Consider the following 6,243-nt stretch of genomic DNA (forward strand, 5'->3'; position numbering starts at 1 on the left):
TATTAATAAACTAATAAATAATTTGTGACCTTTTAATGATATAACATTAATATTAATGAGTAACATATATGTATAAGTTTTTTTCTAGACATTCTGGATTATTACAGAAACAAAGGCCTAAATAAAGGTGTCCTTTATAACCTCACATTTGCATATTTTATTAAATGTATCACGTTAGCATTATTTATATCATAAAACCGGCATTAAAATGTTTTAAAAATGTGATTATTGTATATCCATTTAACTTGTCCTGCTTGTAAGTTCCTTTTTACTGAATCAATATTTATAGGTTATTTCCCTCAACCCTGCTTCCTGAACTAATTAAATATTAAACATGCAAGTTTTTTCACTCAAATTATAGATTCAAAGTTATAGTAGAAGTGGTGGCTCTGTGGTTAAAATGTTGAAGTTCTGATCAAAAGGGTGTGAGTTCAAGTCCCAGCACCACCAATCTGTCACTTTTGGGTTCTTCTCAGACCCTCAACTGTGATTGTACATCGCTCTGGATAAGGGTGTCAAATACCGTAAACTAAAAGCTTGGACACATAATATTGATTTTATACATAACAATTTAAATAGAGCTCTTACGTCCCTCATTATATAACATGCCTTCTAGTTATCGATATATAGTGTGCGCCTACTATATATACACTATACTCAATAATTCCAACCTGATACTCATTTAAATGTGAACACAAACCTCGGCTTTATTCTGCCGCAATAGTGCCTCATTTCACTTTTCAGCTTTTAAAACGTATAAACATGTGCACGCACATTATTCTCTTCCTCACTCACGGCAACAGATACAGGTGTGCGATCATTACTGCTCACTTCATCTGGCTCCGCCTCCCATTTACAAAAATACAGTGCTCGGCCATTTTAAAATTTAAATAACATTGTGCACAATTTTACATTTATTTTAAAAGTGCAAACGGTAGCTAATAATAATACGCAATAATCAATACAAAGGAATCGTGTGATGGCTGATGGGAACCATATTCTAAGGCCAGTTTTAAAGACTTGTACAAATCATACCTAATCATATCTCAAGTATATAATCGATAATAGATGTATACCTTCATACCTAATTAAGGCCAAATGACTACATCTGCAATCCTTAATTGTTCCATAAAAGGCATAAACTGCCCCAAGGGTACTATTTCTCCACCTTTCTTACCCAGGGTGGTCTGCATTACGTTCTTGAATGCTTTTTTGATCTATCACTGACATTTTTAGCCTGAAGGCTTTCACGTTCCAGTTGAAGTAAAACGACGGTGCATACACACATCTACTCAGACCACACTACTGTAATACGCTTTTTTTTTCATTTTGCCTTCTTGTTTGCCCTCTACACTTTTACAATAGGGCTCAGAAGCTTCCATAAAGCATCCTGCCACGTGCCCAAATGAGCTTCCTGCTCGTATAAATCAAGGCCGATCATTGGCCTGGTCTGGTGTAAAGGCAAGCAGTGCTTTTTTTTTTTCCCACCTACTTTTATTCTCATCAAATTGACCAGCAGTGTGTGGCAGGGAAGGCAATCACTCATAGTGGAGGAAGGAGGGAAGAAAGGACTCGGGGTCAGGAAAGGCCGTTCATTGAGCTCTTTTGTGGCCTCTTTAACATGACCATGCATCATTTGGATTGCATGCTCGTCTCCTTTTAGGGCAAAAAAAAAATGGAAGTAGGGAGGAAGATCGCTCCGTTCTCTGTTTCCATGGAGACCGAGCAGAAGTAATTAACGGTGAAGGAAGTTGCTCACGGAGAGAACAAATGGCGGAGAAATTTTGTCGGAGGAGACTTTAGAGAAGCGATAAAATAAGATTAGACAAGATATACACAGTGTCACAGTGTGGAAATTTCCATTTTACAGCAGCAAATAAGAAATGTGTAAATATGCCGGAAACGCAGTACAAATATATACAGTACAGTGTATAAATACAAAAGAGAAAAACAATAGTACTAGTAGTTTCACTGTCAAACAAACTAATTGCACTAGGTAATATTGCGCAGTTGAAATAGTTGTTATTGCACAGTTGCTGTTGCACAAAAATTGTAATTACTGTTTTTCTACAGATCAAAAAACAGTATTAACAGTGGGTATGATGGTGACTGGTTCACTGGGAGCAGCTCTGATTGTAAAGTCTAATAGCAGCAGGAATCGATTTCGAATTAAACATGACTTTCACCTGCTCTCTTGTTTACAGAAGGAAACGAATACGATTACTAAGGAGTGAGAGTTCACATCCTCTATCTATCTATCTATCTATCTATCTATCTATCTATCTATCTATCTATCTATCTATCTATCTATCTATCTATCTATCTATCTATCTATCTATCTATCTATCTATCTATCTATCTATCTATCTATCTATCTATCTATCAGTAATAAAGGCTGGTAAATTGCTGTGCTGTGAAAGGAACAAAACACTTCAGCACATTTGGTGTCTGTCTGTCTGTCTGTCTGTCTGTCTGTCTGTCTGTCTGTCTGTCTGTCTGTCTGTCTGTCTGTCTGTCTGTCTGTCTGTCTGTCTGTCTGTCTGTCTGTCTATCTATCTATCTATCTATCTATCTATCTATCTATCTATCTATCTATCTATCTATCTATCTATCTATCTATCTATCTATTTATTTATTTTTTAATCATGTAGTAATAAAGGCTTGTAAATTGCTGTGCTGTGAAAGGAATAAAACACTTCAGCACATTTGGTATGGAAAAGTAATGAAGTTTGTGATAGTAAGTGTCTCTCTGGGGTTCATCACACAACCTTTTCCCATCTGAGCTCAGCCCTGAGTGTTTTATCCTTTACTTGGCTCGCGATCCAGAGAGCTTGGCACCGAGTGAAGCTCAAAACGTCTCTTTTCTGGTGATTCAAATCATTTAATTCCGAAAGCGAAAATGCAAATCTTTGACTTAATCTTTGAAAATCTTTCAATAATATGAAGGCATTGCAACCGTTTAAGTTTTAATCCACTTACAAATTGTGTAGTCCAATGTTTATTATCTTTATTTATTTCTAAGATATATTAAATGGCGTTCGGGGTTGAGCTTATTGATTGTCGAGGGAAGCCCTGACGTGGAGGTGTACTGCGTGATTCATGAGCAATTTCCAAACTGTCCAACTTGATGCCTGATGTATGGTCAAGTCCCTAAAACAAGCATTTTACAATCAACGCATCTGCAGTGACAAATGACAATCATCACTCGCTGTACCGCATTTTATGTTTCTCATTAATCTCTTTTGCTAATGTGTCCTCTTAAAAACTTCTCGGTAGGGAAATAAATATCACCTGTCATTTGGGGGATGTTAAATTGGACTGGACAAGTTTCAGGAAATACTATTTTTCCTTGCAGTCCACACAGACGTGTTCTCATGAGAGCCAGGGCTGGTTTATTAAACGTTCATAAATCATGATTTTGAAAGTGAATAGCTGGGATATGAGCGCTGATGAACTGAACTGTTGAGGTCAATAGAAGTGACCTTCATACATTTTCTTAAAACGGTTCAATATGCAGCAGATTTCAGCATGATTCAGAAAATATTAAGCTCATTCAGAAAGCCATTGTTTTGTCTGAAAACGTTCTTGACCTTCCCGACCCTGAGAAACATGAAAATCAATTTATCGTCTGGATATAAAGTGATTTATTGTCTCAAGGCTTGAGGTCTGGTGGTTCATTCCGATCACAAGAACTCTTGTTAGCTTAAGTCTCCAGAAGTCCATATAATGAGTCCCTAAGCAACAATTCAAACTGGGGTATCACTAGAATGAGCTCTGGTTTTGATTCTGCGCTTAAAAAAGCTGGATTATATAGCAACACAATTCAGCCTGACACATTTTCAGGTTGGTGGCTTGAAAAATATTACACTTCTTGAGATGGCCTTTGCTTTGTCAGGTTGTTCTTGACCCTCTTGACACCGGAGAACACTGAGGAATAAATGTATAGCCGGAATATATAAAGTATGAGTAGAGCAAATTTAATGTTTAAAGCCTGGTAGTTCAGCACAAGTGACAGCACAGAAAAAACTCAGATAATGAGCCCCTAAGCCACGGCTCAAACTGGCGTACCACTCCAACAATCGCCGGATTTGCTTTTAGGCTGTAGGCGTTCTTGAAGAATCAAAAAAGTTGGGTTAATGCACTCGTAAGAGACGATGCGAGTCCATGATTCTGTCTGAAAATGAACAAAAAAAACCCCCATCAGGAGCCTCATTACATTTAATTAACCTATCTGTGAAAATAGCTGCTCTTAATTAAACCGCTCACCGCACGAGACAGCTTGAGGAACACCTCGATCCAGCGTGGGTTTTCCTTTCTATTATTTCTATTAGTGTATCTGTGCGCATGTGTGTATCTTTTCAAATAATTTGGCATGTAGCTACGGAGACGCTCTACTCCGATCTCTTTAATTGGACTGTTCGGCTATCATGTTTTGGCATTCGTCATCACGGTGTAAGTAAACGATCCGGATTTTCTCTTTTGACCGGAGCAAAAACACGTTTGCGGAAAACGCAACAGAAAACCCATCAACGCTCGGAGACAGTCCGGGTCTTGTCACTTTCGAAATAAAATTGGTGAAGTGCCTCGCAGTCTCGCACCATTACTCTGAGCTCAAAAATAATTGTCCGAAGACTTATCTAGCTCTCGAGCCTGAAATCCTCTGTCCATCATTTTAATGAGAAGGAGGCCCACATTGGAGATCAACACTCCCAGTTTACCCAAAATGCCACACGGAGGCTCAAATAAATCAACCTTTAATAGCCCTCTCTCTCTGAACAACACTTGAACCGGAGAATGCCGTTGCAGAGAGCAGGCGGTTCGGCTTTTCTTTGTAGAACAGTGGAGAAGGAGAGACGCTATTGATTGATCCTTCTTAATTAATGAGTCCGAAATAGAGCCAGTCCCTGACTGCGCCGCAGCCGTGATTGATTCGGCTTTTACTCTGCCAGACTCGCTCGGAATGAGAACGCCTTTATCGCCGTAGCCACTTTGAACCGCATCGCGTCTGATTTCACAATTGGTCACACGCTCGCAACACTAATCATCGCAAGCCGCTCTGGCTTTTTCCAGCGTCCTGATTTTCTGAAAGACCTTTGGTTTATTGGTTTTACGGCGAAGTGCGGAGAACCAGTTTTAATTTAGTCTGGAAACATTAATCAAGACATAACCCAATCGTCTGGTGACAACAGGAAATGAAACTATTAATGTTTTCCTGCAAGACAGAGACAAAACGGTGGAGAGGAAAAAACAAAAAAACAAAGCCCAGAAGAGTGTACCGTGCCGGCCTATTCTTCAGTTAATAATGCAGATGAAAAATGTCCCTATAAAGCATTCCGAACAGGGGTATTAATGTGCTCGCAACACGTTTCCAGATAAATTAAGTCAGTCAGAGGTAGTCGGCTGTGAATGTTACTTTATTGCTGTACGGAGGAGAAATAAAAGGATTGCGCTCTGAGAGATGAATAACTACAAGAAACAAGGAAATGGGTCTTTATTTGAGAATTTAACAAACATAGGGGACCCTCGTTTCCTTCTGACTCATGAGCTTTCTTTTTTTTAGGCAGTGTTGAAGATCCTGATAAATAAAGGGCACTTCAATCAAGAAAATTGGGGTCTTTTTCATATGTTTCCAGGAACCAAGGTCATTGCTATGAAGATCACTGTTTGCACCACTTTTATTTCCATTTGAGAATTCTGGAGGCCAGTGTGCTCTTGGGACTCTTCAGTGCAGCAGCAAATGTTTTGTAGCCTTCCCCAGACCTTTCAATAATCCTGTCTCTGAGCTCTGCAGGCAGTTCCTTTGACCTCATGGTCTGGTTTTTGCGCTGATATGCATTGTCAGAAGTGATGCCTTCTGCAGAGAGTAGAAATGTGCATCTTTCAATAATTAAGGTCGAAGCCATTCACATTTCGATGCATAGCCAACGATACGGTACATTAAATATACATATGAAGCAACTACTGAAGTGATACGATACGATACGATTCACTCCTATTCCGATGCAGCGCGATACGATTTCCATTCAGTACAATGCGATTCAATGCGATACGTTGCAATGAAAAAGATATGATGCTCTGCAATTCAGTTACCAATAGTCCACTTTCAGTCCTTTGGCTCATACAGACAGCAAATCTTCTTCTGACTCAGCAAAGCTGAGAAAAAGCGCTCTAGAAACAAGGAGAAGCTCACTCTGAAGCTCACTCTGCTGTTCTGTTGCACCATTCCACTGCCTAGAGGCAACC

This window comes from Silurus aristotelis (assembly GCF_946808225.1).
Source record: "Silurus aristotelis genome assembly, chromosome: 26".
Classification (NCBI taxonomy): Eukaryota; Metazoa; Chordata; class Actinopteri; order Siluriformes; family Siluridae; genus Silurus; species Silurus aristotelis.